This window comes from Mauremys reevesii, linkage group 4 (assembly GCF_016161935.1).
Source record: "Mauremys reevesii isolate NIE-2019 linkage group 4, ASM1616193v1, whole genome shotgun sequence".
NCBI lineage: Eukaryota > Metazoa > Chordata > Testudines > Geoemydidae > Mauremys > Mauremys reevesii.
The window spans coordinates 71,817,122-71,829,819 of record NC_052626.1 but is presented as its reverse complement, the minus strand read 5'-3'; the positions used below and the strand labels follow the sequence as shown (position 1 = coordinate 71,829,819).

General features: G+C 44.4%; 1 protein-coding gene across 18 annotated transcripts in view; it reads left to right on the top strand.

Annotated features, from left to right (window-relative positions):
• NR1H3 (nuclear receptor subfamily 1 group H member 3) overlaps positions 1 to 12,698 on the top strand; it is a 58,010-nt gene that overhangs the window by 2,284 nt on the left and 43,028 nt on the right. For 12 of the 18 annotated variants that reach the window (XM_039534183.1, XM_039534186.1, XM_039534172.1 and 9 more), the window contains exon 2: positions 3,787 to 3,950. The exons of 1 other annotated variant lie outside the window; for it this stretch is intronic. The gene's annotated coding sequence lies outside the window, so the exon portion shown is untranslated. Of the gene's footprint in view, positions 1 to 3,786; positions 3,951 to 4,853; positions 5,093 to 12,698 lie in introns of those variants that run through there. 5 more of the 18 variants (XM_039534191.1, XM_039534190.1, XM_039534189.1 and 2 more) reach the window with 2 other exon arrangements.

The window sequence follows — 12,698 nt, the reverse complement described above, 5'->3', positions numbered from 1 at the left end:
TTAAAATGTCTGTTCTCATGTAGCTTGGAATACTTTACTGTCTAGAGAACTTGTAAAATTATGACATTGCAACACCCAAAGGAGTGAAAGCTGAGTAACTGAAAGATTAAGGGATTTGTAATCACTTGTTTATAAATTTTGTTGTTAATAACTTTCAATTACTAAGAAAAAAAATTGGAGGCACAAGAGTCAGCACCTCAGCTCCTTCGATTAAACTGACTTCTCGATAAACATGCACTGAGACCTAACTTCAAACATGGATAATAAATAAGCTACAGTTCTTCCAGCTATGGTGTTATAAAAGAATTCTGAAAAATACCATGTTTAAATCCTATAACCAATGAAAAAGTATTAGACCTCAGCAACTGCTAGTTAGAGATCTTATGAAAAGATAGATTTGATTTGCACAGCACATTTTAAGAAGCTCAGTGGGTGATGTATGTTTACAGGCACTGGAAAGGAAAGTTGATGGCAAAAGAACACAAGGCAGAAAAAGTATCAGAGGGGTAGCCGTGTTAGTCTGGTTCTGTAGAAGCAGCAAAGAATCCTGTGGCACCTTATAGACTAACAGAAGTTTTGCAGCATGAGCTTTCGTGGGTGAATACCCACTTCTTCGGATGCAAGCAGTGGAAATTTCCAGGGACAGGTGTGTGTATATATAAGCAAGCAAGAAGCAAGCTAGAGATAACGAGGTTAGATCAATCAGGGAGGATGGGGCCCTGTTCCAGCAGCTGAGGTGTGAAAGCCAAGGGAGGAGAAACTGGTTCTGTAATTGGCAAGCCATTCACAGTCTTTGTTTAGTCCTAAACTGATGGTGTTATATTTGCAGATGAACTGGAGCTCAGCAGTTTCTCTTTGAAGTCTGGTCCTAAAGTTTTGTTGTTGTAGGATGGCCACCTTAACATCCAGATCAGTGGCCTTTATCCTCACACACAACTATTTCAAATTTAATGACAATATATATCTCCAGATCAGTGGCACTGCTATGGGCACCCGCATGGCCCCACAATATGCCAATATTTTTATGGCCGACCTGGAACAACGCTTCCTCAGCTCCCGTCCACTCACGCCCCTTCTCTACCTACGCTACATTGATGACATCTTCATCATCTGGACCCATGGGAAGGAGACTCTGGAAAAATTCCACCATGATTTCAACAGCTTCCACCCCTCCATCAACCTCAGCCTGGACCTATCTACACGGGAGGTCCACTTCCTAGACACCACGGTGCAAATAAGTGGTGGTCACATTAACACCACCCTATACCGAAAACCTACCGACCGCTATGCCTACCTTCATGCCTCCAGCTTCCATCCCGGGCACACCACAAGATCCATTGTCTACAGCCAAGCACTGAGGTACAACCGTATCTGCTCTAACCCCGCAGACAGAGACCAACACCTAGAAAATCTCCACCAAGCATTCTCAAGACTACAGTACCCACACGAGGAAATAAGGAAACAGATCAACAGAGCCAGATGTGTACCCAGAAACCTTCTTCTGCAAGACAAACCCAAGAAAGAAACCAACAGGACTCCACTGGCCATCACATACAGTCCCCAGCTCAAACCCCTCCAACGCATCATCAGGGATCTACAACCCATCCTGGACAATGATCCCACACTTTCACAGGCCTTGGGTGGCAGGCCAGTCCTCGCCCACAGACAACCTGCCAACCTGAAGCATATTCTCACCAACAACTGCACACCGCACCATAGTAACTCTAGCTCAGGAACCAACCCATGCAACAAACCTCGATGCCAACTCTGCCCACATATCTACACCAGCAACACCATCACAGGACCTAACCAGATCAGCCACACCATCACCGGTTCATTCACCTGCACGTCCACCAATGTAATATATGCCATCATATGCCAGCAATGCCCCTCTGCTATGTACATCGGCCAAACTGGACAGTCTCTAAGGAAAAGGATAAATGGACACAAATCAGACATTAGGAATGGCAATATACAAAAACCTGTAGGAGAACACTTCAACCTCCCTGGCCACACAATAGCAGATGTTAAGGTGGCCATCCTACAACAAAAAAACTTTAGGACCAGACTTCAAAGAGAAACTGCTGAGCTCCAGTTCATCTGCAAATTTAACACCATCAGTTTAGGACTAAACAAAGACTGTGAATGGCTTGCCAATTACAGAACCAGTTTCTCCTCCCTTGGCTTTCACACCTCAGCTGCTGGAACAAGGCCCCATCCTCCCTGATTGATCTAACCTCGTTATCTCTAGCTTGCTTCTTGCTTGCTTATATATACACACCTGTCCCTGGAAATTTCCACTGCTTGCATCCGAAGAAGTGGGTATTCACCCACGAAAGCTCATGCTGCAAAACTTCTGTTAGTCTATAAGGTGCCACAGGATTCTTTGCTGCTAAGGCAGAAAAAGAAGATTGTGGATGGATGATGTGGTATCCTGGGTGGATTAAAAGGAGTATTCATCCACAAAGAGATTAACAGAGAACTGTACAGAATGGGTTACCATGGTTGCAAACCTCCAGTAATGGAGGTACCACATAAGAAGAAGAGTGTTTAGTCAAACAATGTTAATATTTTTACTGCAGGTTTTTAATATGGAATATTGTACTGTAGATATTATCTGTATATTAGTATTGTTCATTTCACTGGTGTTAGGCCAATGGTGGGAGAGTTGCTTAAAAATTCTTTGCAGACAAGGCCTCTATGTTGTTGCTATGTACATACACTTTTTATGTTTCTTTGTCGATATGTTTTGGGTTGCATTTATATTTTGAGATTACTGGTGGAAAAATAGTATTTATATTGTGATTGATTTTTATTGATCAATATTGGGATTAAAGGAAACATTAGACAAAAGTCTAAATTTAAAATCTGGAGTGTTGTTTTTTTGTGTTTTACTGACCTGTAACTCAAATGCAGTTTGTTTGCATTTGCTTTGGCTTCTGGGTGAAGCTAACAATTTTCCGGCCAAACCAATTTTCCATGTTAATATGATAGATTGTCTAAAACAGGACTGATTGCAGCCTGAACTATGGAGAGGCTGCAGCCTCTCCATAATATACTAGTGAGCAATCCCACCTTAGTCTTGGAAGGTGTAGAGAATGGACTGGGTGTGTCCTAATGGGGTCTTTCCATTTCTGGTTAATATGACTCTGAAACTTGTCTGTCTGAGCAAGTTGTATCAGTCTAGCTTAAGGAGTGATTTTTGTTAAACCAATTTCATCAAACTGGTGCAAAAGGCTGTTATTTTGGTTTAAACCTAGTTTATTTTATTTTAATTTAAGGTAATTAGTAATTGGTTAAACTAAACTGAAATAAGCCACTCTGTAGACTGAGATAAGTGTCTACACAAGGGGTTGTACCAGTTTAACCCCTATGCAACTTTCTTTTATTGTATTGACAAGGCCTTGGAGATATCCTCTGCTTGCCTGAAGAGTAGAAGGAGGGTGATTTTGTTGAGGCCATCAGAAAGGAGCTGTTGTTTCTATGGGGTTCAGGTGGTGGCAGTGGCTAGAGATGCCCAGCACTTTTATTCTAACTAATCAGATCTTCCTACAGACTGTTTATAAACTTACAGTCCCATTTTCGCCTTCCTTCTCCTCTGCTGCCCTCAGAGACCTTTTTAGACTAAGGACCAATTGATCCCAACTCTGAGATCCATTTTCAGCTGAACTTTTTTTTTTTTTTTTAAAATATCCATCTGAATGTAAATATATAGGAGGCCCCTTCTGCTTCCTGCATTACCTGCTACAAGGTTGGCTCATCAACTTTTCTTCTCATTCATTTCAGGGATGGGGAGAACATGATGGACCCAGGAGAGGAAGGGGAAGAGAGCTGAGGAGAGCCCAGCAGAGGAATGGGATAGAACATAATGAAAGGGAGAGACACAGTAGATTGACAGCAGGTCAGGGAAAGGATAATCTTGGAGACAAAAAATGAAGGTGAAGCAAGAAGTGAGTAAATCACATTTCTTTGTGTTCCGGTTTCTTGGTGTATTGAGGGTAGGATGACCAGACAGCAAGTGTGAAAAATTGGAACAGGGGTTTGGGGGGTAATAGCCTATATAAGAAAAAGACTCCAAAATCAGGACTGTTCCTATAAAATTGGGACATCTGGTCACCCTAATTGAGGGAGTGGCAGGCCAGGCCTGGAATAGCCAACCGGGAGAGCTGCAGGGTAGCGCTCAAGGGGATTGGTAGAGCTCCGTGCAGGGAGTCCTAGCCCTGGACTGGAATAGCAGGGGGGCTGCTGGCCAGGATTGATGGTGTTCAGGAGAGAGGTGTGGGGAGCACATCTGGAATAGCAGGAGGTGCTGATGATCAGGAATGGGGTCCATCAAGAAAGTTGGGTGGGAATGGAAGCTTTCTCTGTGCCAGTCCACACTGTGTCTGATGCTGTTGGTCTTTTACTTTAATGGAGATCAAATACTCCCCAAATGTAAAAATAAATACATCTGTAATATTTTCCAGGTGAAATACCGTGCATGCCCTCTGCTTCCTAACTGTCCCCATACCTCAGAGGAAGAGGCCAATGCGGAGAGCAGTGAGCTCAGTGCTGAGCTCCTGACCTCCAGAGATGGTGAACCAAATGTTTGCAGGGGAGCTAAATATGGTGACCAGAGCTCAAGCTCAGTAGCTGCAGTGGTTTTGTTGCTGCTGTTCCCTGGCTGAGTTCGACTAGGTCCGAGCCTTTCTGGCGGCGGGCCAGGTGGGAGGAGCTGGTTCTCTCTGTTTGTGTTGTCAAGCGGGCCATGCTGCCAGGATGTGGAGGTCAGGGGGATAGAGGGGGGAGGAACTCTGTGGGGGTGGAGTCGGGGAAAGCTCAAGCATGTGACTCTGAGGCTGCTGCTCACATTACATCACTGCAACTTCAGCAGCAGCTCCAAGAAGTAAATATTAAGGGCTGGCTGTGCTCACCCGGTCGCCCCCTCTCCTGAGTCCTGACATTCCTGTCCCCGTGGGACCAATTGGGCTGCGCCGAACAGGTCACTCCCTCTCCTGTGGCCTGTGTTATTCCCGTATTGATCAGGTCACGTCCAATCCCGGGGTTGCTGGCGTTCCTGTGCCACGGAGGAGCTGCAGGACAGAGCTTACTGGTAACTTCTTTCTTTTCATGCTGTCCCGGGGAATCTTGGGATTTGCAGGCACCTTCTTCTGGCTCTACAAGGCTGTGCCTACCCCACGCTGGCTATACAGTATGCTGTTCCCATGAATCTCATTAGGGTGGCCATTATGATGGGTTTGTTGTAGTGGCATAAGGAGACTTAAGGTGACTCAGAAAAACACCTGATACATTGTCTGAGCATACGTTTGGACTGTGGACCCTGTGTGCAGCTGGGCAGTGTGGCTGAGGAAGCCATTCTGGCCTGTTCCCTAGGCATATTGTCTTCTGGCATAAAGAATGAGCTGAACTTTTCATGTGACTGTGATCCATCTTGGCCTATCTATGTGAGTAAGGTTGGGAGGCAGCTTAGGTGGAAGGAGAAAGGTGTCAAAAGGGGGTGGGGATGCTTTTTGCACCCATTTGGTGCAATTCTGTTGCCCAGCTGCAAGATACCCATTTTCTTATGTCTTCAGTGATAGGATGCAGGAATGGCGAATGCTTGGCGGGGGGCATTGAGCCAGGCTGTGATCTTTCTTTAGGAGATATTCTGTAAGGTTTCTCTCTGACATGCTTAGATCAAGCTCTGCCTCGTCTGTACGTGTTTTTGGGGGATATCACATCACCTGGGCCCCCACAGATCCAACCTTGCCCTGCTTCAGTGTAATGCTGCAGCTCCACTGGTAGGGGAAGGTGACAGAGTGATCTTCCATGATGGTTGCAGTACTCTTGTACATTATTCATACTCTGTTTGAGGCAGGGGGCAGCTGGACTCTTGCCTGAATCCTCCTTTGTTTCTCTAAGTGGTTTTAATTTATTCCCGTGCATTTGTGCTGGTAAGAGGTTCTGAACTGACATACATTAGGAATGGAGGTCCATCTAATCCCACAACAGGTATAGTATGGGGCAGTGATAGGTCATCTTCCTCACATTACTGTCAGTGTTTCTCATCTTTGACCTGGAGGGATCACATCTAGGGGTGCTGCCATGAGTTATCCAATCCTTGGCCTCCCTACTGAGTGTGCCAAATAAGGCCAGTTGTGGTAGCGCTTTTGTGTCGCGGACACCAGTCCTACTAGGAACTGACTGAGACCACAACTCATTTCGAACAGGGGCCATCCAATAGAAAGAGCTTTTAGTCATTACTAACCTGTGCCGGATTATAACTGGTGACAGAGAGGTGAAAATCTTCAGATTTGATTTTAACCTCTCTAACAGTGGTTCCCCTCCAATCCCCTGCAATGTCTTTTATTCTAAATGTGAGCCTTTCTGTTTCTATTCTAAGACAATGTCTATACTTAAACCGCTACAGCGGCAGTTGCAGTAGCCCTTCAGTGTAGCCACTCAATACAGCGATGACTTCTGTCACTATAGTTAATCCACCTCCCTGAGAGGTGGTAGCTAGGTTGACAGAAGAATTCTTCTGTTGACCTAGTGTTGTCTACACTGGGGGTTAGGTCGGCTTCACTACATTGCTCAGGGGGGGTGGATTTTTCACACCCCTGAGGGACATAGCTTGATCGACTTATCTTTTTAGTGTAGCCTTGGCCCCAGTGAAATAAAAGGGATTAAATGCTCTAGTTTTAATGAAAAGTTGGAGACGTTATTAATTTGTATTGCAGGCAACCATCAAGAATCAGGGACACATAGTGCTAGGTGTTGCACAGTCATGGTATAAAAAAATGACCCCTGATCTAAAGAGCTCATAGTCTAGATTATGACCAGAAATAACATGTGGATGAGACACACGCGTCGGGGCGGTGGTGTCTCAAGGGTGAGGTATCAGTAAGGCTGACTAGTTACACATTAAGCAGAGCAGAGATCTCTGTTCACTGCCTGCCCAGTCAGGTGGGGAGTGGATACCTCTGCTTCATGTATGATAACTTGTTAACTTTCCTGTGTCCTTTTCCTCCTCTTCTCCGAATTCCCCATTTGTCTGTCTCATCCACCAGTTACATCTTGTCATAACCTTGATTGTGAGCTCTGTGGGGCACAGACTGTCTGCACAACTGGGAGTTGCAGGCTGAGTCATATGTTGTCAGAAAAATCATTTAAACCTATATTTGAAATAATGTCTCAGATTTGACCTTCTCTTCGTTGTGTTTTGATCTGCAATTTGGTGATGGTGGGTTCTTTAGCCTGAACCAGACCTGCCAGTCATTGGCAGTAGGGGAATGCCCTTGTCCCTGAAGTTCCCTCCATTTTTTTGCCTTCCCAGTGGCCAGCTGCTCAGTCAGGTGCCTCAGCTGCAGGGCTTTACTGAGGGGAAATTCCAGACTTGATTTCAGATTTCTGACTAACAGTTTGGCTTAATAGTCTCAGCTGTGTCCCAGAGCTGCACTTGCTTTTTGGGAAGATTTCTCCCTCAGCTCTGTTTCCCCTCCTGCAGTGTTTGCAGCAGCTGGTACCCCTGCAGGCTTCAGAGAGAGAGCGAGGCCAAGAAAAGCCAGCGGCAAAAGGAAGTGTCTTTGCCTCCTGCTTCATCCCCGTATTGAGTGTCTCACTGGGGAGCTCAGCTGTCTCTACAGGCAGATTGCACCTTCCCTCATCATCCCACTCTGAGTGGAGTTGGTTTGGCACCCTATCCCCAGGCATGGAAAGAACCAGATAGAATTATGAAAACTGGCTCCAGGGGCAAGCAGTTTCCCCTTCCGCAATCCCCAAGAGGGGAGTGAAGCCAGAAGGGCAGCACACTACATAGAAAATCAAAAACTATACCTGCAGCCCATACCGGCAGCCACACTCCTGACTGCTGAGGTCAGCCACCTCTTCCCCTCAGGCACTGGGCACAGCATAGACATTGTCAACACATGGTTGCTTAATGGTAGCTTAAGTACAAGCGATCATGACTTGATCACATTTATAATGTGCAAACAGAATGAAGTCCAAACCAGTAATATATATACTTGTTGCATCAAAAAGGGCAGTTACACAAAGCTGAAAAAAATTATCAGCCATATCAGCTGAGAGGAATAATTTAATCAGAAATTTATGAATGGTGATTTGGAATTATTCAAGAACACTCACTTTACTAGATGCCCCAAAACCCTCAATCAAGGAAAAATGCTGTACTGGTTAAAAAGACAACATGGTTTAGAGGAGAAGTGAAGGCAGCTATAAAAAAAGCCCCAAAAACATAACAAATGGAAGAAAGGGGTCGATACTAATTAATATAAATAAGAAACTAGAAATAATAGAAAATTGATAAGGGAAGCAAAGGGACACATTGAGAAATCTGTGGCCAGCGAAATCAAGGACAATAAGGAGTTTTTAAAATATATTAGGAACAAAAGAACCCTAACGATGGTATTGATACGTTACTAGATGGAAATGGTAGAATGATTGATAATAATGCAGAAAAGGCAGACACGTTCTATAAATATTTCTGTTTTATATTTGGGGGGGGTGGAAACAGATAATGTCATACCATAAGATGACACTCTTCCCACTGCACTAGTATCTCAGGAGGATGTTAAACAGTAGCTACTAAAATTAGATATTTTTAAATCAGCAGGCCTAGATAACTTTAATCCAAGAAGTTTAAAAGAGCTGGGTGAAGAGCTTGCTGGATCATTAATGTTGATGTTCAATAAGTCTATGAACACTGATGAAGTTTCAGAAGACTGAAAGAAAGCTAATGTGCCAATGTTTAAAATGGCTAAATGGGATCACCTGGGTGATTATAGGCCTGTCAATCTGATGTCAATTCCAGGCAAGATAATGGTGTGGTTAATATGGGACTTGATTAAAAAAGAGTTAATGGAGGGTAATATAATTAATGCCAATCAATAGGGGTTTATAGAAGATAGATCTTTTCAAAATTGATATATTTTTGATGAGATTACAAGTTTGGTTGATAAAGGTAATAGTCTTGTGGCACCTTATAGACTAACAGACGTATTGGAGCATGAGCTTTCGTGGGTGCATCCGACGAAGTGGGTATTCACCCACAAAAGCTCATGCTCCAATACGTCTGTTAGTCTATAAGGTGCCACAAGACTCTTAGTTTGGATCTGTAAAAGCAGCAAACACGACTACCCCTCTGATACAAAGGTAATAGTGTTAATATAATACACTTAGATTTCTTAAGGTGTTGCACAACATTTTAATTAAAAAAGAACAATGTAAAATTAACATGACATACATTAAATGGATTAAAATCTGTCTGAAAGGTCTCAAAATACAATTATAAATGGGGAATCCTCATAGAGCAGGTGTGTTTTTACTGGGGTCCTGGAAGGATCAGTTCTTGGCCCTACACTGTGTAATATCTTTATCAGTGACCTGGAAGAAAACTTAAAATCATCACTGACGAAGTTTACAGATGACACAAAAAATAGCGGAGTTACAAATAATGAAGAGGACAAGTCACTGATACAGAGAGGTCTGGGTTGCTCAGTAAACTGGGTGCAAGCAAGCAATATGCATTTTAATACAGCTAAATGTAAATACAGGCAAGGCTTATCTTACACGGTGGTTCCGTTCCACGGTTATGGCGTAAAGCGAAAACTGCGTTGTCATAGGTTTATTCCCCACTTTGAACTTTAGCGTTCACAAGATGGGGACCTGCATGGACTCCTCTAAACTAAAATCCTAGTTTAGATCTGGTTCTCGCTGCCACCAGTCAGTTTTTAAGTGTCTGACCCACTCCCTGTTCCCCCAAAACTTTCCCTGGGAACACAGATTCAAACTTGAATCTCAACACAAAGGGAAACAAACCATTTCCCCCCCTCCCCTCTCCTAGTGCTTAGGAGAGATACTTGGATTCAAATTCCTTGAATCAAACCAAAGAGGGATTCACTTTCCCCCCTCCCCTTCCCCTGAAAATCCAAACAAGGGAAGAAATCAATCAAGTTCTAAAAGGAAAAGATTTTATTGAAAGAAAGAAAGTACACTATCTCTGTAATACCAGGATGGAAAAATATCACAGGGTCTGACTTATAAACCTGGAGAGACTTCCGCCTCCCTCCTCCTCAGAATAATCATTAACAGCAAACAGAAATAAAGAATTTTTCCAGCAAACACACAATTGCAAATACAGAAAGCAACTCAAAAGACTAATCCGCCTTTTTAACTAATACTCACTATATTGAATAGAAGAGACTATTTCAGGAAACTTGGAGAACTTGAAGGATATGACTGGCCTCTCTTAAATCCAAAAAGAGACTAACTCCAAACAAAGAAACACAGACAAAGACTTCCCTCCACAGAGATTTTAAATTATCTTGTCCCTTGATTGGTCCTCTGGTTAGGTGTTCATCAGGTTACTGAGCTTGTTAACCCTTTACAGGAAAAGAGACCTTAACCCTGATCTGTTTATTTATGACACGCCCCCCAAATCGCAGACAGTGGGGAAACCAAACTGGCGGTGATTTCTTGCTAGAACTTGAAAATAAACAGATTAATAAAACATATGCACTATTACATATACTACTAAGTATGTAAACAACGAGATTTTTCACATTTCAAGAACACTTTTTAATTGTTTGATTCTGGGAAACTTTCACGAGAGAGTGCATCAGCTACTTTGTTGGAAGCTCCTGAAATGTGATGAATCTCAAAATCAAAATCTTGGAGAGCTAAACTCCATCGGAGAAGTTTCTTGTTGTTTCCCTTGGCAGTATGCAGCCACTGTAGCGCAGCATGTTCGGTTTGTAGCTGGAACTGCCATCCCCAAACGTATGGGCGTAGCTTTTCCAGGGCATACACAATGGCGTAACATTCTTTTTCACTGATGGACCAGTGGCTCTCTCTCTCAGACAGTTTCTTGCTGAGAAACACGACAGGATGGAAGTTGTGATCCGGTCCTTCCTGCATTAGAACTGCTCCTACCCCACGCTCAGATTCATCGGTGGTTACTAGGAAGGGTTTGTCAAAGTCCGGGGCCCTTAACACAGGGTCAGACATGAGCGTCACCTTAAGCTGGGTAAAGGCTTTCTGACACTCATCAGTCCACTTAACTGCATTTGGCTGTGTTTTTCTGGTTAGATCAGTTAGTGGGGCAGCGATTTGGCTGTAGTGTGGTACAAATCGCCTGTAATATCCGGCCAAACCTAAGAAGGATTGGACCTGTTTCTTTGACCTTGGGACAGGCCACTTTTGGATAGCCTCCACCTTGGCCTGTAGGGGGTTTATTGTTCCTTGACCCACCTGGTGCCCTAGGTAAGTCAGTCTGTTTTGGCCTATTTGACACTTTTTGGCCTTAACGGTGAGTCCTGCCTGCCTGATGCGCTCAAAGACCGTTTCCAGGTGTTCTAGGTGTTCGGGCCAGAAATCAGAAAAAATGGCCACATCATCGAGGTAGGCAACTGCACATTCTCCCAATCCTGCTAGTAGACCATCTACCAGCCTTTGGAAGGTGGCGGGTGCATTTCGTAGTGCGAACGGAAGCACATTAAATTCATACACCCCTGCCTGGGTGATGAAAGATGACTTTTCTTTAGCGGGTTCATCTAGTGGTACTTGCCAGTTCCCCACCTGGAAGAAAACTTAAAATCATCACTGACGAAGTTTGCAGATGACACAAAAAATAGGGGAGTTACAAATAATGAAGAGGACAAGTCACTGATACAGAGAGGTCTGGGTTGCTCAGTAAACTGGGTGCAAGCAAGCAATATGCATTTTAATACAGCTAAATGTAAATACAGGCAAGTCTTATCTTACGCGGTGGTTCCGTTCCACGGTTATGGCGTAAAGCAAAAACTGCGTATACTCAAAATTATTTCCCCAAGCCCTTTAAATGCTGCCCCAGCCCGGCCGCCGGAGCTGCGCGTGGGATTTAAATGGCTCCACCGAGCTTCCCGACGTGGCAGGGAGCCTGGTGGAGCCCTTTAAATGCTGGCCCCGGCCCCACCGCCGGAGCTGCGGGCGGGATTTAAAGGGCTCTGCTGGGCTTCCTGCCGCGGTGGGGAGCCCAGAGGAGCCCTTTAAATCCCGCCTGCAGCTTTGGCAGCCGGGCTGGGGCTGGCATTTAAAGGGCCTGGAGCTCCACGGTGGCTGGAGCCTTGGGCCCTTTAGTTCGCCTCAGGGGCTACCAGCCATCTCTGCAGCTGGGAGCCCCCTGGGTGATTTAAAGGCCCTGGGACTCCCAGCCACAGCTGGTGCCCTGACCTTTAAATCTTGAGGCCACGCCTCTTCCGCTTGAGGCCACGCCCCCGACTCTGGCCATACAGCGTAAAGTTAAAATTGCGCATGTTAAATGCGCGTAAGTTGCGACAGACCTGTATATGTTTCTAGGAACGAAGAGTGCAGGCCATATTTATAGGATGGGGGACTATCCTGGGAAGCAATAACTCTGAAAAAGATTTGTGGGTCATGATGGTTAATCAGCTGAATGTGAGCTCCCAGTGCAACGCTGTGACCAAAAGGGCTAATGTGATCCTTGGATGCATAAATGGGAATTTTGAGTAGGAGTAGAGAAGTTATTTTATCTCTGTATTTGGCACTGGTGTAACTACTGTTGGAATACTGTGTCTGGTTCAGTGTCCACAATTCAAGAAGAGGTTGATAAATTGTAGAGGGCTCAAAGAAGTGTCATGAGAATGATTAAAGGATTAGAAAACATGCCTTTTAATGATAGATTCAATGAGCTTAAGAAAAGG